The 20996-nt window shown below is 41.3% G+C and overlaps 1 protein-coding gene across 1 annotated transcript in view; it reads left to right on the forward strand.

The window, feature by feature from the left end:
* The first annotated feature begins 12529 nt into the window (after window positions 1-12529).
* BAZ2B (bromodomain adjacent to zinc finger domain 2B) overlaps window positions 12530-20996 on the forward strand; it is a 148139-nt gene continuing 139672 nt past the window's right edge. Inside the window, exon 1 of the mRNA XM_075431032.1 lies at window positions 12530-12739. The gene's annotated coding sequence lies outside the window, so the exon portion shown is untranslated. The remainder of the gene's footprint in view (window positions 12740-20996) is intronic.

Here is a 20996-nt window from a genome sequence, read left to right on the forward strand (position 1 = left end):
TTTGAGTGCACTGTGTCAAAGTACATCTTGACAGGTTTCTGCTCCTGCTTGGAAGATTAACTTGAAGTGAAGATCAGAGTCAATTTAAAAAAATTATTTGAAACAAATTTCAATAGATATTCCTTTTCATAGCCCTAAGTCATTATTTTCCCCCCCCAACATGACTCTGTTTATATTCAGAAGGATCTTTTGCAGATGTCAGGAACCCATCACTCCCCAAAATACCTGTGTGTTTTTGCCTGCCTTCTTCCTTTCTCCTTGCACGCAGCTGTCTCCTGCTGCCTTTCCAGTAAGGTTAATTTTCAGCTCCTCTGCCATTCCTGGTTATCAGCTTCGCTTTGGACTTCAAAAAGAGAGGAATGATTGTGTGAGTCATTTACTGGTTGCTTTTTCTTTCACACGTATCAGTCGAATGTAAACATGTAGCATACAAAAATTCCAGTGTTTTGTCAGAAACTTCTTGTAAAATCACAGGCTTGTATGTGCCCAGGCCTGATGGATAGACTATAATGGAGATGTGCTCTCAGAGGGGACAACTGTGTGTCTCTGCTTACCCTGTAACTGGAGCCCCTTTGACCCCTGCATAGGTTACAGTGCTCTCACCAGCATGGTTGGGAGACATAATTCTCACGTGCTTTCTTAAGGAAATGAGGCTCATACAAATGCCCTGTCAGGCATATCATTCAATGTCTTGACCAATTGCAACCCATTTTGAAAGGTGGATAGAAATCCCAAAGACAATTGTGTTCCTGCAAGTCTTCTGGAAATCAGTGGCTGTACAGAGGTGAATGCCAAAATAGTGGTAGCCATTTCAGTGACAAAGCCAGGGTGCATGGTAGCAGGGATTTCTAAATCTGAGCCTGAACAGACAGAGAGAGACTTTGCTTGCTGAGGCAGAGATGCTCAGTGAAGATCATGCGAGAGCAGTAAAAGCAGGTAGGAGAGGAGGTCGCAATGGCTGACTCTTTCCAGGCATGAGGGAGAGTAATATGAATTAATACTTTCAAAGAGGGAAAGAATGGCAGGATGCATATGCTGTATGTTCTGTTTGGAACAAACCTCCCAGCCAGTCAACACTTATATAGATTTAAGTTAGCATAACACATGTTGTCCTCTGCCCTAGAAGGGATGTCAAAGGGATCCTGGGATAAACTGGACTACTGTGGTAAAAGAGAAGTCAAAGGACAAAAATCTGTAGAAATAATGCTTCCCTGATTTCTTCTGTTCACTGAAAACTTGTGTTTTGTGCAGACATAAATATTCAGATGAACAGTTTTGCTTTAACACCAATAAACACAAATTAAAATAGCTCTATGACTAGTGGAACTCGGAAAGCCAAGTTTGCTTTCCCTCTTCCAGAAGGCCGTATTACAGCTTTTTCCGTAGTTAACAAAAGGTTAATAGGAGATAGGATATGGAATGAATGCATATGTTATTACATAGTTTTTAGACTAAAATCTCTATTTTTTTAATTCTGTTTCCTTGAGCAAGTTGGATTTTTAAATGAGAACTAAGCTTATGGAAAACCAAATGTTTAATTTATGGAGACAAAAATACTCTTGAAATTAGTGACAAAATAAAATAGATTTGCCACCTTTTTCACAAAGTGAGGACTTTGAGAAAATATGTTTTATTTAATTTGCCACGCTTACAAAGCAACAGTAATAAAAATCATCTCTGGATTGAGACATATGAGTAAAACAATTCTGTCAGAAATACCAGCATTCTGAGAGAAGGAATCTTTAATGAAAGTACCTCTCCAGTCATAGGTCTCAAATTGCTGCTGTGTAATTTTAGCAATGGCAATACACATCAGATTACAGGGAGATATTTTAAACAAGTCTTCATACGTTTGTTACTGCATTGACCTTAAATCAGTTGCCCTGTTTGAAAGCAACTGAAGTCAAACTACAAAGCCAGATTATGTTGGCAATGGCCTGTATGTACCAAAATGAAAACAGCACAACAAGCTTCCACTTCTTGTTCTGTAGCAATGTACACACTAGAAAGGCACATGAGGAATTCACCAATTCAGAGGCAAGAAGTAGGGCTATAAGTGAAGATATTTTTACAGGAGAAAATTAATCTGGAACAAGATTATTTATAATATGGTGATTAGGCCATGCATGAGACCTTGCTTACGTGACAGTTTATTCTGGAATAAGTAGCCCTGATTTGGCATATTAGTTTATATGTATTACAAACGATTTTCTCATTTTTTTGTATGTGGCATATCGGAATACATATCTGCTAACTTTGCTTGACCAATCTGGATACTCAGATCAAGACCCTGTGTTTTGTGGAGTTCTTTCCTCAAACAACAGCTCTAAATTTATGTCAATTGCAGTTGTGAATACCCTATACTTTCAGAAAACGGGTGGTAAAACTGCATATTTAGGTAACGAAGACTAATTACTGACCAACTCTGAAAATTCAGTTTAAGAAAAAACATTTCATGTCAGAGGTAGAGATAGAAAGCCTGCTTTCTTGTGTAGTGTTCATTTTCCTTAACTTAAAGGGCAACAACTCAATATTTTGTTAATTCTGTGCTCCAGCTTCTGCAGCGAATGAGTCAGGAATTCAATAGACCACTGCCTCCTTTGTGTACAGCCCTGCTAAACCACCAAACCCCACGAGAATCATGAGCTCGTGAGCACAAGGAGGCTGAACTGATGTCACACATGCAGCTTTAGTTCTGTTTGTTCTCAACTCAGAGAGCTTATCTTTGCAGTCTTGACAATATGTTTTTATAGAATAGCAAAACATAAGGCCAATGAGGAGGTACAGAATTATTTTTATAATATGTGTAAATTTTTGGTCCTTAGGCCCGCTCAGCTCGTAGATGATTGACACTTAATAGCTGTCAACTTTGTAGTTCCTGACAGGAAGCTAAATCTGAGATCTTTGTCTATTCAGTTTACTGAAAAATTTAAACCAATGGAATAAGAATCAAAGTTGTCAGGTCTCACTGCTCCCCTCCAAAGGTCTGTTCTTTCTTCTTTTACAGCTGCCACCCAGGATTTAGGATTTTAAACAAAGGAGCATAAACTGGATTACACTGTATTTAGAAGAATCTTTGGCAAGGAGTGACATAGGTGAGAAAATTTAATTGTTCAATAAACCACTCCAGTTGAGCATGAGGGCACCTCCAGTCGATCTTCCGCTACCAAAACCCAACTTAGACCAGAGACATGGTTTAACAACCAAGGCAGGACCTGGCCCCAAGTGTTCTGAGGTGCTCGGAGGCTGGTCTGGTAATGGGAACACAGACTCCAGAAAAGCGAGGGTCAGTGAAGTCCAGAGCTGTCGGTCAGTTTTGCTGCTGTGCCACACCACTGAAACATGAGGCACGGCCGCACCTCCCCTCTCACAGCCGGGCAGGCCAACATGGCCGCCCGACTTCAAACTGCGTTTGGCCGATCGCCGGACGGCCAGTTAGCACGCACGCAGAGCTGCCCCGCCACCCCGCTCCCTCGGCAGGGCTCTGTGCTGTCACCGTGGGGCAGGGAGGCCCGAGGGCGTGCTGTGAGGTGAGCAGCCGAGCGAGGGCCGCATGGCGAGGGCCGCAGGTGTGCGACAGCCATGCCCTAGGCATGAGGTGCGGCGAGGGCCCTGCTTCCTCATGTCACTAACAAGATGAAACTTGCACCGTTTTATGTGAGCTTACAGCAGGCCTTGTGTGGATACACGAGTGTGAGTGAAGAGGTGGACGACGGGGAGACAGCCTTAGGCTTCCGGGGTGATGAAGGTACTGAGATGCTCCTCGGCTTGACCCTCCACCTGTGCTGGGGGAGGATGGTGAAAGCCCAGGCCGGCTCTAGCTTGTGTGCTGCCTTCAACAGCTAGAAATCAGAAACATGGCTTTATGTGGCCCAAAGGCCATTAATAGAGTAAAATCAGAGAAAAGCTGCAGAGTCTAGCAATTAACTCTATAGGTATTCCACCATTTGCTCTTTTTTTTTTTTCTAATAGCTATTTAAAGTTTTTGTTAAACTGCTGAAGTACTGCAGAAAAGCAGATTGCATTTAGAGTATATAGCTTATAAAAAGTGCTGGGGAAAGCATGAAGGTTATTTTTAACTCTTGCATCTTATGAATGTATGCAATCTTTTATATTCTCTGTCACGCAGCTGTATATTTGCTGAGTATCATTTAATGTTGAAATGCAAGACTAGACACTTGGAATGTTTTGTGGGGTTATTTTTTCAGTATTTCTCTGTTTATGTTAAAAAATCATGACATTAGATCATCAAAGGAATCTTTACTGATTTCCTTGATCAAAATGTGATCAGAAAACTAATTGTTAGAAGCTAAAATTAGGATTGTCATGCTTAATTTGAGAACAGTATCTATTATAGTCACAAAAAGTTCAAACACGATACACTTTTCCCACTTAGGAGAATTCTTATGTGCTTTCACAGAACCACAAATTAGATGTTTTACCATGTCAGCAAGTGCTTTAGGCAAAGTTTTGTCATAGAGCTTTGCCAAAAGCTCTCTGTAGAGGATAGTAATGAATTTGTGCAGCTTTAATGTTCAACAAAGGAAGTTAGTATAATTTGGGGAGAGAGAATAAGGGAAAAGGTACCAGGAAGGCCAAGACTGTGAAAAAATTGAATTATCAATATGTGTATGTCAGCTTTCTACTTTTCTAGTTACAGTAAGTAGCTTTTTGTTACAACTGTTTGCCTAAGATGCCTAGGGCGTTTTAAATTTTCACTAGTAAGGAAAAGGTCCTTTTCATGCTTGCTCTCATATCAAGAAATGCTAGTTACCTGATGTACAAAACAGTATAAAATTTCCTTAAAACATGTTTCAATCCTTTCAGAAACACTTTTGAAAAATATTCAAGTTCTGACAGCTGCAATAATAATTTCTAGATCCGTAGTTCAGCACTCTCTAGTCCTGAAAGACACCTGATCAGTATTTGGGTTATGTTGTGCCATGCATGGTGACAATGTTCTGATGGTTCTAAGTTAGTGTGAGGAGTTGAGAAATCAAACTGATGATGCAGAAAATGTGCTCAGATTAAAAGTGGATTAGCAAGAGTTCTTCCTAAAAAGTTTTTGTCTAGTGTTTGGAAGGTGGAACTTTGTAAGACTTAGAATCACAAGCTTATGATGTCAGCTTTTAGTTCTGTCTGCCTCAGTCCTTACCTATGACAAGCACATAATCATTAGCAGTTTTCAAATTTAAGGGTTACTGTGAGGCAATGAAGAAAGAACAAGCAAACATAACTTTTCAGGATCACTGTATAATTTACCTCTGAATCTAGCTCTTATCTAGAATAGCATTTATGATATAGGGGAAAAATGAAATATACTAATTGGTTGATTCTGTTATGCTAAGGACATTCTTTGGACATTAGACCCATGTCCTCTGTATTTCTTTCACTTAATGATATTGTTGGAAAAGCCATTATCCCAATGGCTGAAGATACGAGTCAGAGCACTTTGACGTATATGGTACTTTGTCTTAAATTGCTTCACCATTATTGTATCTGCCATATTTAATCAAATCAGTTATCTGCAATGATACAGTATCAGAATAAGTTAAATATTTTTTCTGGGAAGAAGTAGTTAATAGACGCTTTTGTAACTGAAAGGTACCAGGGGTTAATTTGATCAAATATTCACACATATGTTGGATGAATGGCATTTTAGGATGTTTGGGTTTTTTTCTTTGTGAACATGGTTTTGTAAATTCATCCAACTTATCCTCCAGGTTAGTTTTCTTGCAGTTATCCTTATTCTGTTTTATTTATTTCCTATTTTACGGATAATCACCAAGTTCTTAAAAGAAAAATGTGTTTATAATGTTTTAGCAATATTATTTGTAGACATAATAAGGACAGATTGAGAGAAGAGCTAGAAGCCTAAAAATCTGAACTGCATAAGCAAAGACAGTTTGCACCTCACAACTAAAGGTTTTCCAGGCATCAGAGACCTTAATCGAATAAAATTTGTCCAGAATGCATCTCTTTAAAAAAAGAAAAACTAAACACCAAAACCCAGCGAACCAACCCACCAACCAAACCCCATCTCTGTTGTGTCACATTATAGGTGAATGTTGAAAAGAAATTATGCATTATTCTGTTTTAATATACTAAAAATCAGCTAGGCAATATGTATAAATTCGATTTAGCTTTAAAGGTAGCCAACTGCATAGTATTTAATGGATAAAACTATTTGAAGTACAGTAAAGGTAACTTATCTTTAATAGCCCAAGTGCAACTTGAGTATGTACATACTGACAAAATAATTTGTCATAGCTTCTTTCGGTGCATACTGTACAGTATATGCAATAGTAATATGCTGTGCTTTCAACTTAAGTACATGGGCAATTAACGTGTGTGCTGAACTTTTTGCAAGAGTTCCTTGTGATCTGGCCAGATTCCAAGATGGCTAATTACATAAGGTTATTTCCTGCTTAGCTATAGTTTAATAAGAGATGCCATCACTTCCTGTCCTAAATTATTGTGTAGTCTTGTCAGCTGTGTAACAGCTGTTGTACTCCGCCCTGAAAGAGCTTATTTTCACGTGGATCTTGTACAGATCCACACTAAATTTTGAGGTGGGCTTTATGGAATCCTTGTGGTTAAAAAGCAACAGGAGGGAAAAAAACCCACACTACCTACCTTGATGAGAGAAAACTCAGCTTTAATTTTGGTCCAGAGAAAGGAGAGCTTCATACACATGAATAAAATTGACTAAGCTATTTTATAAGGTATTTCATAGGATTATACAGGGAAGGGGAAATGCCAAATATGCCTAAATCGCAAAAAGTATCTAATTTTTTGGAAGAAGATAAAAATGAACTGGATTTCCAAGTTAGTATTTCCCTGTCTCATTTTTTATAAAAGACTTAGGAAAACAAAACCCCTCTGATTTTTTGTTTTTATGTATCTCTTTTGGTCACTTTATTTTGCAAAGATTGTGATAGAACAATGTGAGCTCTCATGGTAATCAAAGATTTTCAGTACCCTAATTGCTATTGGTGAGGCTGGTCTTTTTCCAGTCAAACAGAAACAGGTAACCTAAATCTTTCATAACGTATTAGTATTTTATTACCTGACTGAAAAAATCTAAAATAAGCTTGTTTTTCATTCACTCCAAGGGTCAAAATTTCATCCTGGATATCTGGCCCCAAGAACTTGCAGTTGAAAGCACTCCAGTACTTAGAATCAGAGGTTGGTTCTGAGTACAAGACAGAGCCATATATTTTAACTATAAAATGGAAAGAGAATACCAGTATAGAGGGGACATAGTGAAGAATATTTTTTTCTTTATCTACTTTTAAAGGGTCAATAATTTAATTGTTTTGAATTAACTGTCATTTCTCATTATTAGTGATCAAACTGGTTAATGAAAATACTATTGTTGTTCACACTAGGGGCTTTCAGATTGGAGAATCAGAATCACAGGCTGGTTTGGGCTGGAAGGGACCTTACATGTCACCCAGTTCCACCCCCCTGCCCTGGGCAGGGACCTCTTCCACCAGCCCAGGCTGCTCCAAGCCTTGTCCAACCTGGCCTTGAACCCTGCCAGGGAGGGGGAAGCCACAGCTTCTCTGGGCAACCTGGGCCAGGGCCTCACGATCTTCAGAGTAAACAATTTCATCCTTATCTAAATCTGCCATCTTCCAGTCTAAAGTCATCACCCCTTGTCCTATCACTCCATGCCCTTGTCACCAGCCCCTCTCCAGCTCTCTCGCAGCCCCTCCAGGCACTGGCAGCTGCTCTAAGGTCTCCCCGCAGCCTTCTCTTCCCCAGGCTCAGCAGCCACAGCTCTCCCAGCCTTCCCTCCCAGCAAAGGGGTTCCAGCCCTCGGATCATTGCTGGGGCCTCCTCTGGCCCCGCTCCCACAGCTCCAGCTCTGTCCTGTGCTGAGGGCCCCAGAGCTGGACGCAGGACTCCCGGGGGGGTCTCAGCAGAGCGGGGCAGAGGGGCAGAAGCCCCTCCCTTCTCTGTTAAGAAGATGTGAGAGAGGTGCTGGAAGATCTATAGAAGGCGAGGTTGGAGTTTGAGATAATACTAAAATGAGTTTGGCAGTATAAATCATAGATTTCTCTATCTTTTAAGAAGGGCAGAAGTACCCTTTAACAATTGAGGACTGAAGGGAAATAAAATCACTCGTAGCTAATTTTGTCTCTTTCACAGTGAGGTGTGTGATAAGACGAGTGCACTTTCCAGTAAGTGTATTTGGTAAACTGTCTGTAGCACAGGCTGATGCAGAAGCTCCTCAGGGAAGGTTTTTACGCTTTGATATTATGCGCAAAGTTGAGGTCTAGATTCTTTCCCATCCTTTGGAAGTTCTTATTTTGGCCCTTGTTCAGATCATCATCTGACTTCAAATCTGTATTTTCTGCAAACAGTTACGGCTGTTCTTCTGGGGATTCATTTGCCTCAGCACCTTTGCAAAGCTTTGGAAGAAAAGGTGCCTACATACTGATTTTCAGAAATTAAACAGCATTTCTTGATGGAAGCAATTTAGTGATGAACACATAAATCCAGTTGCAAAGTTATTACATTTGTTTTATATTCTATATAAACTTATTTGTGCTTTTAAAGATTCCTCGGTGTTTTGTATTTCTAACCTCTTTCATTATAGTGAGGAGAAGTAGATCCTCATTTGACCACTCTACGATGACGTAATAAAACCAGGGGTGTAGAACATAAAGCCAGGAGTACTTTGACACGTTGACTTATATAAATAACCATCAAAGATCACTAGAGCAACCTCCGCAATGCTGACAAGTATCTGTGAGGAGAATAAACCTCCTAAACACAGAGTAAATTCAGCAAAAAAGCTATGCTTTTAACTGGTTTATACTGTTATTACTTTGGAATGTAAAGTTTTAAAACATAGACTGCAGATCAAAATTGAATGATATACTCATTTTTAAATGAAAATCAACCTTTTTTTTTTATTAATAGCATGCATTAAATGATAGCTGTTTCTACCCTTCATCAGAGGAACGACTAGTCCTACTAACTTTGCAAAAACTTGGTTATTTTTCCTTTGATGGTAACTTTCTGCTGGTCCTTACTGTGTGTCAAATCTGTCGTAATACATTTTATAATAATAAAATACATGCTTTGCAAACACTACTGCAGGACATCTGTTAACGGAAGTATATAGTGTGGTCTCTAGCCTCTAGTCAATACTGCACAGCCTTTAAAAACACTTTCAAAGACTTTTTATTTGTTTAGGTGGATAAGAAGATCTGCCTAGAATAAACGATGTTACAAGATCAGAGTCTGGAGAGGGTTGTGTGGGTTTTAACTTTACTCACCGACCTGAGAGCACAGCCCTACAAACAGGTGAATTGCTACGAATGAAGGGTTGTAAACCTATGCTGTTAACCTGTGCCTAGGGGTGGAGAAGAGAGGAACCTCTTCAACTGGCTTTGCCGTTGGGGAGATCATTACAGTGAACTCCACCTACACAGTCCCAGAGGAATTTTGGGCTTGACCTTCCAGACATTTATGCGTGGTACGTAAATGGTCCTAGTGACGTCAGTATAATTATTGAAATGTGTGAGGTTGAATGTCTGTAAATACTGAGCTTACTTGATTTTAATTCTGTTTTCTCCCAATTGAGCAATTAAGTTTATGAATGTATTGGTGGGTGCAACTAGTTAAAGACATATTAATGCTGGGGTCAATAAGCATAGCAGAAAAGGCAACAGGAACTACAAAACAATACTCTGACATGGTATATCGGAGGTTTTTTATGGCACTTACACTGGAAGCCTGAAAAGAATGCAAAGGCTAACTGTTGTTTGTAATTAATTCATCATACAAAGATCGCAAAAGAAACAAGAATCCTGTTTTTGTGGTATACATGCTGCAGTTTGAATTAGCATTTTTAAAAATTGAGAATTACAGCTTTAATATTGCCTGGGGGAGAACAGCCAAATTTGAAAGTTAGCAACCCTTCTGATGTAATAGTTAATCACTTGAAATGCATCAGTAGCATCCACTAACAACACCTTCTGTTGAATAAGCATATGAAAACAACAAAATTGTTAATGCATTTTTAAAACCTTAGTAAGTTTTGCACTTGTTTGTGACCAATGGAAAACCAGTAATTTTTAAAACGTATTTTGGTGTAGACTATAAAATACTGTGTAGTTACCTAAAACTATTTTGAATTGTTGGCTGAAGGCCAAATTAATATTCAGTGCAATGCGAAAGATCTTGTTCATATTTTCATGTCAAATATATCCCAGTGGTTTAAATTTGGATAGCTGACTGAACTTTGTGAAGAGAAGAGGTATGTGTTGGGGCCTGTGGTTCTGCATTCGAGTTGATTAAATTCTGTCCTGCTGAGCATTACAGGAAACAAAGATTACATAACATTGTCCAAACATACACACGTCTTCATTTTTCACACGATACTGTGGTTTGGCTTATTAGCAGCAAAAAATATATTTAGAATAGTTATTTAGAGTAGTAGTAATAAAAATAGATACTAGCATTTATTTTAAATGTTACAAACAGAGATATTAAATACACACATAACAGCCGGTAAATTTGATAGTGAATTATCTAAATCCATTGTTTGCTTCCACTTATAAAAATGTGTTATCTTCTGAGTGACAATATTGTTGTCTTGGAAAACGCATGAGTTTTTGATGCGTAACATTCTGAGCAAAACAGCTATTTATTGTACCCGTGCTCATTCTTATCCCACACTCTTTTTTTTAATACCATTATTAGTAAATTTTCAGGTTAGAGAGGTACTGACCCAATCAAACATGTACAGAGCTTGGCCTCCGAGTTAATTAAATACGGGTTAATAACATAAGGAAATCATTGTCCTTATTACAGTTATTAGGTAGTTAGTCAAATTATAGCTTCAAAGGAATGCAGAGCATGGAGAACTCAGGACTAAATTATGCATTTGAACCTTAGGCCAGCTTTTAGTGTTGAGACAGTTTGCTGCTAAAAGAAATGGTGTGTCATTGAAATTAAATGCCTTTCTGGGGATGGAAGGTTCCAGTTTTTAATGAAATTACTGAGTGTAGTGTAGAGAAATGATTAAAATCTGTATTCCGGGAATGTGGCACACAAAAAAAAAATCAATAAAAGCTAGCAAACCGTTGCTGCTGGATGTGAATCCTGGGAATGAAATAAACTAGTGCAAAAACAATAATTAAAAACATATCAGCACATTAATGTATTTAGCATGAGTCTCATGAGACATCATCTTCACTAATTTTTAGCATACATTTTACTGTGTAATGAGCAGCTTGCTTTCTCATCTTGGCGTTAGGCAGCATTTTTGCCCTTCCCCCAGTGTTCCCGCACTGCAATCATTGTGCTTGCACTTATTATGTTACAAATGACCGAGGTAAGGCTGACATTCTCATCGCATGCAAAAGGAGCTAGCCTGCCAAGCTTTTTCTTTTTTTTTCCTAATGAAGCAGCTTTGTGAAATCTCCCCATGTGTTAATACTAATGAAGATCCTCCAGCACAATTAAAATCACAGCCAGTGGCTGAAGAGGAAACAGAAAACAATGGCATCTTTCAACATATGCGTGTTTCTTTATGCTGAGATCAGCTTTATTTAGGAATAACGTTGGTTTTTGAAAGGCTCGTATGTGGCATGAAGAAGGTTAGCGCGCGGCACGTACTCCTGGATTCTGCAAGCACGGTTCTCACTAGCTCGCGCTGAAATGGCTCGGATGCTCTCGACCGCGCTGCGGTGCCACGGGGGCCCGCAGCGCTGCGGTGTGCGGGCAGCCGTCCGCCGGCAGCGCCCTTTGACCCGCCCGCGCCGGGAAGGGGAATGGGGGGTGCGGCGCAGGGCCGGGGGCGCGCAGCGTTTGCTGTCTCACAGAGAGCCCGCACAGGTTGCTGCGAGCAGGGCGGGAGCGCTGGCATTCGAAAGGTGCGCCGCGTTTCCTTAAGAGTCTCGGGGCAGTAGCTGGTGCGCTTGAACACCTCCCCACAACTTTAACTTCACCCCCCGCCCTCCCTGCCTGTTCTGTCTGAGTTGATCTCGTTCTTCTAACGCGCAGAAGTTGAACATCGCTTCCCCTGCGAACTACCGATTGCTGGGAGTCTCTGCACACCTCCTCCCTCGCACGTGGGCCGCCTTCTGTCGGTTTTCGTTTTTTTCCCCAGCAGACGGCTGTTGTTTGTGCCACAGACTCCCTGTCGCTGTGCTGAGACTCGTTCTGTCACCTGCGCCCGCCCGCTGCCTGAGCGCGGACGCAGGTACTGGCGGCGGGCAGCCGCGCTGTTCCCCCGCTCCGCCAGCTCGCTGCCGGAGCACCACCGAGCGCGCTCTCGCGTCCTTTTGTCCCCCGTCCCGAACTTTTTCCGAACAGCACGCGCCCGCACGGAGCGAGCGCGAGGGCTGCGCCGGGCAGCCGGCAGGCAGCGCGCGCCCCGCCGCTCGCCATTTGCCGCCGGGGCCGACGAGCGGTTCCTCCTCCCTCCCGGCTCGCGCTGCCGGAGGGAGCCGGGCTGGCTGACGTCACTTCGGCTGGCGAAGCTGAGCGAGCCCTGAGGAGGGGCCGGCGGAGCCCCGCAGCGCCGGGCCAGGGGCACGGGGCAACCAGCACTGCGCGCACTCGCGCCCGGCCGCGCGCTCATCCACTCCCCCGCCCCCTCCCCGAGCCGCGTCGGCCTCCGGAGAGCGCGGGGCAGGGACGGCTTCGCCGCACGCGCGCCCCGGCCTGCAGCCGCCCGAGAGGAGAGGCCGGCCGCGCGTTCCCAGCCGCGGCGGTGAGTTTGCGCCGCTCCGCCGCGCGATGAATGCCTGATCCGCCGCAGCGCGTTGCCGCGCCGAGCTCCGGCTCGGGCTCCCCGGTCAGCGCTGCGCTCGCCTCGCTGGCCGTTCCCCTGCCGGTGCGCATCGCCTTTGTTGTGGTGGGCCGGCCGCCTCTCCCGGCGCGAGTGCGGTCCCGCCGTGGGGCCCTGCCCGGGCAGGGCTGCGGTCGGCCGGCGGAAGGGCCGGGGTGAGGGGGGCGGGGTGCCAGGGAAGCGGCCGGGCCGGGGTGTCTCGAGACGGGACGGTCCGGGTCCCAGGCAATTTTAAACTTTACTGGTGGCCGCACCCCGCCGCTTGGTCGGGCGGCGCCGGTCACGTCTCGGCTGGCGGTGGCCCGCAGCCTCTCGGGCGGCGCAGCGGCTGGCGGCGGCCGCCGGCGCGGCTCTTTTGTGTGGCGCGGCGCGGTGCGCTCCGCGCCGGCCTTCCAGCCCGCGCTGCCGCCCCGCTCTCTCCCTCCCCGCCCGGCGCCAGCCCGCCGGCCGGGACTGTCAGGTCGGCCCGGGCGCGCTAGTTGGCGGTGCGCGGGCGCGGAGCGGCGTGCGACGGGGCCGCGCGGAGCCGGCCGGAGCACGCTCTGCCTCCTCACGAGCGTGCGCCGGCCTCCGCGTCCCCTGGCGGTCCCGAGCGCGGGTGCCTGGGCGTACCCCGCTCCGCGGCGTGGGGCGGTGGGGCGCCGGGCCGGGCCGGGAGCGGGCGCCGTCCGCGGACCCGGGTCGCTGCGGGCCCGTTGCCTCTCTCCTTTGTGCGCCTTGCTCACTTGTGAGGGGAGACGAGCAGCTGCGGCGCTGGGCCGGGTTGTTGAAATTTGTCTCTTTGTGTATATTACAATATCCTCCATTTTTCTGCCCTCTAAACAACGAGCCTTTCGCCATCTTGGGCAAATTTTTATTCCCGAGTCTGTCCATCTCTTTTAGGAGGGAAGGAGTGGAAATCCTGAAAGTCCTTTTGGGTAAGACTCAAAGTTTAGGGAATGTTACAGGGACAGACGGTGACGTCATGTAAAGTTTAAGGGGAATTTTTCCAAGAGCGTGTGTGCTTTCCCCCGGAATTCCTCATCTAACGTGTTGTAAACCGCACTTTAAAGAGAAAGGTTCCTAGTTGAGACTGCGCGTTCAGGGAGCGTTAAGAATATGCTTCTTTATCAGCTGTCTGGGTTTTCAACAGGAAGAGAAATAATTGTGCTTTGGGGTTGTTATTCTCTCTCTTCCCCCCCCCCCCTTTAGTATTTAATACGTAATGCTAGCTTAACTGGTTGTTTAGAAAAACATTCTGAAGTTCCTCTGTTAAATGACGAATCATCTAGAGATTTGCAGTATTTTTGTTTACAGAAAGTAGTAATCTGACGTGAAGTTTAAAAGAAACGCTCGGTAAAGGATCTTCACTGAGGAATAAACAGTTTCTGCTTGGGATGAGGAACATGGAAATACAGTTGTTCCATTGTTAAATGACAGATTTGGGGGGCATATTTGGAAACAACAGACTTGTTAAGCTATATTGTTGAAAGGTTCTGCTTGGAAAGTACTTATATATACATGTTACATGTAGTTTGGGTTATGTTCTAGATACTATGTATTGTGGGTGGCAAAACGTGGTTACTATGCTAAACTAATTGAAAAAACCCCAACTCCTTTAATAATAATAATAATAAAAAATCTCTTTACCTCTGGCTGTAAGCTCTGTCAGCTGTTGTGAAAAGGGAAACAATAAAAGGTACTGTTCTGTTAACTTCTCAACTGCACTTTTTTTTTTTTTTAAATCTCATGAAAGTTTTTCTGGTCACATGATATGATTTAGTGAAACACAGGATACTTGCTAAGGAATAACTATTCTAGGTAAAGTTCTGTTTTTCCGTATTTTTTTCTACGCTCGCTCTATATTTACAGTCACACTAACGAGAACATCAAACTGCCTGTGTTTAATTTGCATTTTCTTTGTCTTCAGGGTTGGGAAAAACGTTGACAACAGTTAACATAGAAAGTAATAGGGGTAGCTGTTAGTACATCGACACTTCTGTCCAAGTCAGTATTGAAAGACGTACCTAAATTGTCCTTAGGGTTATGTTGGAACAAATATCAGATACTTACCTCGCGGGGGGGGGGGCGGTGTTTTTTTTTTTTTTTTAATGGGACAGAAAGTATGGTTGAATTGAGTATTAGCCAGCTACGTGAATATTAGGTAGATGAAAATGTTTAAATAGTTGAAAGCATGTACAACAGATGGTTCTAAATTATACATGCAGCAAAGGTCTAGAAGATTTGACAGATTATAAAAGGTGAGCAACAGAGGATAAGTAGTTTCAGATAATGTTCATATACTTGGTGTCTCATACCTATGATAAACTATGTATGCATTTTGTCACAATGCTGCGAAATCAGTAAACTACATAATATTAAGAAAATGGTAGCCAAAGTAATTTTTATACGGTGTGTATACAAGAAGCATTAGGAGTTGCTAAGGGATCTCTTTGATCAAGAAATTTTATATTCACTTCAGGGAGGGGATATTTGTTTCATCATAGATGGTACCAATTGCTTGCAAGCAATGGAGCATTAGTATCAGGTTGTGGTGGAGTTCTTGAACAGAACTCTCGAGAGAGTAAAAGAGGATCAGGCAGTGTTCTCTTTTCATTACTGACCCAAAGTCTGTTCTGAATGGCACAAAATAAGGTTTTGTGACTAATGTATATTGAAAATAAATTGGAATTATGGTACTGGTATTTCTCATCCTAATTTTTTTTTTTTTAACTAAATACCACTGTGCTGGGTTCCTTACAAGTGAATGTTCCCAAAGAAAGTAACTGTTTTTAAGATCCATTCTTGTAGATCATTGTAGGTTGTCAATGGCATTGTGAAATGTTTGAATAATATTACGGGAAAGATAACTGAATACATGCTTTGTACCTTTTGGTGAGAAATAGTTGATTTTCATTTTCATCTTTCAATAAGATGCTTTGCATTTTCAAAAGATAAATTAGCAGTATTTTTGTGTTATGGAAGGAATAAGCATTGGTTGACCACTGTAGTACATTTGTTTAATCTTTGTACTTACCTTATGAGAAGAAGGAAGTGCTACAAGACTGAATGTTTTGTCTTTTTGGGACACTTGAAAATGCAAGTAAGAAAGTAATGGAAGTCTTTCTTTTTAGGTCCTGTTGCCCTTTTTCTCGTTTTCTTTGTTTGCATGTTTATGATAGAACTGCAGTGTAAAGGAGCAGATGTTTTGCAAAACATCCTTATGTGTTGCTTTTTCTTATGGGAGTGCATAGCTGTTTCTTCTGATGCATCGACTTGACAGCTGGTTGGTTGCATGGAACTGCTAAGAAGCCATTAGTGGTGTCATTGAATTGAAGCAGAACAGTCACTCCCAGCTTGAACTGCAATTGTTAATGTCTTTGTTGCTACTTTTCAGCTCTTACACAAGATATGGACTATCACAGTTATAAAGAAAAGGAAGCTTGTTCTTTCTATCTCATCTCCCTGAATTAGGGAAAGGAGGCATTAGGACTTGACTGCTTTCATTTTTATAATATTCTTATAATGGCATCTTTGGGATTAAGAGATCTTAGATGTTGGGAGGCAGACTTAGTACAACCAAAATGCAGTTTGCTACACACGCACCCCCTGACATTGTAAGGGCATCCCACAGTTCAGATCACAATGATTTCTGCCTCCCCGGTCCCTTATACAGGTATCTTTAAATAAAACAAAGTAGTTTTTTGGGTGTGGATTTTTTTTTTTTTTTTTTTTTTTTTTCTTAAGCCAGCAAACTGTATTCTAATAGAAGATTACAGAAGAGTGGTACTTTGTGTTTTTGTCATTTCGGTAATTTGGCCCAATGAAGATTCTCAAAGTCTACCAGTTTTCTCCCAAGAGTGGCTGAACTTTTGAGTTAATTTTGTTTTACTACAGTACATTCAGTAAATTATGTCATACCATGTTATAAAGTAGTTTGTGATCATCAGTTGCCATCAGAAGAAACACTGACACAGGTGTCAAGGACAGCAGTGTTTTTTTATGATTGTTGGATAGTTTACAACATCCTGAACATTGGCAAAATGTAGTAGGTATGTGTTGGTCAGTGTATTTTAAAGAAATTGGAAGTTTGTGGTGAAGATATCTAAATTTTGAATTCTGCATAATGTTATCTTCCACACTGCATCAAAGAAGGAAATGAAACGTCTTCTTTGGCTGACATTTATGCTTTTAAAAAAACTTTGTTTATGCGCCTTCGTTTTTACTTTAAAACTATTTTTATTGTATTGTTTCTGTGTAATGGTAGAATGAAAGTGCGTCTTTGTTTTAAGTGAGTGGTAAGGGTTTGTAGTTCTTCCCTGCTTACCTCTTTACTGATGAGGAACAGAAACAAGGATACCACATTAGTGAGATTAGAGAAACTAGATACTCCCCCTACTCGACAATTTTTGCCTATTAAAAAAAAAAAAGGAAGAAAAAAAGCAACAAACAAATCAACAAGGCATCACCAGAAAATTTGCATAAGGAAAATACTAGGTTCACATTAGTTTTTTTGTTTTGTTTTGTTTGTATTTTTATGAAGGTGAGAAAGTGTTAGTTTCACTCTTACGCAGGTGAGGGCTGTCGTGCACAGAAGGATTTAGTCTTTTACTAACATCACCAGAAGTTGCTGGTAGAAGTAGAAGGAAAAGCTCTCTTCATGGACTTTGATCTGTAGTGTGCTGGGTAGATGTTTCCTTGAAAACTGAAATGTCTAATTTGTTGTTCTGCAGAGAGTAGCGCTACTCAGGTAGGTAAGTTGAGTGCACATAGTTGTTAAAAGAAATTGGAACTGTGTTTTTGTCTGGTCTCTGCAGAAGGGCCAAGCAAGATGCAGTATTTTTCTGTTTCTTTCTTAATAATACAATTTTAAGTTAAAAAAATACATAAATATTTAATCCAGTTAGCACACAGTTTCACATATTAGCTGTGTTAAGTTACTGCTTACTCTTTTATCTCTTCACTGCCCTAAATTTACAGCTATATAATGCTATGGTCTTGAGCCATTCCTTAAAAGTTAATATACTTTCTGAAGTCAGATACAGAAGTTCATTTGAGATTTAAATGCAAATAAACCAAAAAACTTACTAATTTTACAGTATTGTTTCGATTTTTGTTTCTTTTTTGGAGGAGGGAGGAGAAATTGTGATGCGTTTTATCGCAGTATTAGCATTTAATGAGAACACCAGGGGAAAGAAACAGTCTTGGAAAGTGAAGAACCCTTATGCTTGTTTCAGTTTTTTAATGTAGGAACAAGGAAAGGAGGATACAAGGTTTTTCCATGCTTAGTTTAACAGAATGAATTTGTGCATTTGACAAAATTCCGAATACCAGTTTCTTCTCTTCTTATGTGAATGTTTTTCAGATCGGTGGGGAAAAGACACATATCAAAGAAAGTACATTTTTCGACCCTACCTAATGACAGATGATCTCTCAGACATAGTCTCTGAAAGTACAGATTTAGGAAAAGATGTTCTGGGCTTGTCAGTGTTCGTTTCATTCTTTGAGAAGGATGATGCCTGTTGCCATTAACGTGAAATCTCTGCCATTGCCTTCCTACTCACACCCATCAGGGTCTCCTCGAATGTCTTGTTTTCTGTGTGTAAAGGACATAACACTCTCTTTTCACTTGATGTAGGTCAGGCATTGTAAAGAGCTGAATGGGTTAAGCCTTGGTAGTTTGCAAGAAGCGACTGCAGAGATTTTTCTAGCCCCTGAGGGAGGAATCACACAAAACCTTAAAATTCAAGCTACTGAAAAAGCAAAGGCACCATCTGAAAAACTGCTCTACCTGATGGACTGTTTACGTTAGTAATGGCCCCATTGAAATCAGTGGGACTGCTGAATATAAAGACTTGTGTCCGGTAACGTTGGCTGTATAAAATCTTGGGAAAGAAGGCAGGCTTAGATATAATGCAGTGACTGTCAGATGATGTTGCCTTCTTTTTGGACCCTCACACAGAATTTACTTCTGCTCTGGAATTGTTGGAAGGGATAATGAAGAATTTTAGTTTTTGAATAATGGAGAAGCCTACCAGTGTTCTTGCAATTTACAGGAAATGTAAGCTAGATTTTCTTTAGAATGTTTATTAATTACAATGATTTAAAGGCATAAAATACTCTGCCTAGCTATTCTTGAGCTTGAATCCCAGTCGTGAGACTGTTGGACTAGAAGCTAAAACTTTGAAATCTTCCTGGGGAGTGTTTTTTCTTTCACTTTCAATAGGTAGCTAACTTTTTTTGGATTGTGACCCTATTTATTAATCGATTTGTATTAGCGAATGCATGTTTTTCTAACACTGAAAGATTCTTAATAAACAATGCATTGCGTTTTATCAGATACGTATTTTAAAGCAGTGGTGTGTGGTATCCAGATATAATCAGAAATAATAACCTCACAACCCCCTCTTCAGCCCTCAGTCTTGTCTTGTACAAAAGAAAACCAATTTGACAAATATTATTGCAGTGGTCCATTGGATGCGTAGGGACACAGTTGTGTGGATTTTGCCCCATTTTCTGTTCCTGCACTTTTCCACAAGCGTGCACTCATTAATCAAAGACGCTGTACTCCTGCTGAGGGCAGAGAGGTTCATCAAACTGGCAGCCAGCTTGGTGTAAAGAACAGTGTACTGAAGCTCTTAATGTGCTAGGACAGAAATAAATCTAAGGTCTTTGTATGCAAACCCTGGAGGTTAATACTGTATAATTCAATGTCCTGTCTTTGTTTTTATGATTGATGTTTCTAAGTGTTTGAAGCTTGATGCAAGCATTCAAGCAGGTCAGGGCTGACTGTCTGATTGGCTGAAGCAAAAAGTGTTAGCTTTGCAAAGGGGCTTTCATGTCTGCTGTGGAGACGTTTTTAAAATTATTTTTTATTTTTGGCTGGGAGATCATTGTTGTATTGCCCGAGCTGTTACAGGAAAGTTCTGGAGACTGACAACTCCTTGTGTGATAATGGATTTAGTGCATGAAATGTCGATAGTTTGGTCCTGTTTGTTCTGAAGCTTATTGCTATTTGTATCCTTAACAGAACTAAAATGTAGAACAAGCAAAAACTACTGGGATTTCCCTGTAGAAATAGTGCTGGGATTTGGCTTGAACATGAATTGGTTGCATATTCATAATTTAAGAACAGCTGGTTACAGCAAGCACAGTCGTTTGCAAGCTATTATAAACCATTCTACTTGCACACGGAGGCTGTGCTGGAGGTTTTTTTTATTGATCGACTTGCATTTGAAATCTGGTCACTGCAGCCACAGAGGCCTTCATTTTATCTGTGCTTGCATCATAGAACAGCCTCAATGTTAAATATTTAATTTTAACTAAATGCTGGATAAAATTATAAACTGTGAGCTTAAAAGACACAGAGTGTAAGGGTAAGTAGCGACATACATCTTGAATACAAAATCTAGTTATGTAAAGCAGCCTAAAAAACATCAGCCAACCTTTTTAGTCCTTTGGTTAGCTTTTGTTGTTCTGAATAAGAAATATTTGTTAGATTTACGCAAGGTTACCTTGCTAGAGCTGCAGTTGGTGAAATTTGTGGTTTTCATGTATTGAATGCCCTTTTGGAGGAAAACCTAGAAGTGGAAAATGTGATTATATTATGCAAAATGAGGATGTAGTCAAATAATAGTAAGCACAGTCTTGCTGAGTATCGCATGGAAAAAAATAATGGATGTATTAGAAATGATTGTACTCTTATATGGGTAAGCTTGTCTGTTGTTATAATGTGAAAAATACATACTTAGAAATATTGGTTAGTAATATATATAAGCTGTGTTAGTAAAGTTGATACTCCCCCCCTCCCCTTCAGTTTTACTTTTCCAGGTTAGAAATAAAGTGAGGCATTTCCACTAGTTTATACACTTAGTTTGGGAACTTTCCTGTATCTTTGCTTGCACTAGTGACTGGAACTTCTAAAAAGAGAACTATACTTTTGACTGTGAAAATCAATTTTCCAAACATGCTTAGTTCCTGTGGGTGTACAAGGGAGCCGAGAATGCCCAGTCTTTTGCATCTTTTGATCCAGTGTGTTATAAGTTACTACCTCATAATCTGACATGTAGATAGAAAGCATTGCTGAGGAAAGATGTAAATAAATTCTTACTCCCTATGTATGGACCCAGGAAGATAGGAAGCCGTTAAAGAAGGTTCCTTACTGTTTTAGTCATTTAGTGAGTTAAAAATACCAGGCATA

This window comes from Opisthocomus hoazin, chromosome 9, assembly GCF_030867145.1.
Source record: "Opisthocomus hoazin isolate bOpiHoa1 chromosome 9, bOpiHoa1.hap1, whole genome shotgun sequence".
Lineage (NCBI taxonomy): Eukaryota > Metazoa > Chordata > Aves > Opisthocomiformes > Opisthocomidae > Opisthocomus > Opisthocomus hoazin.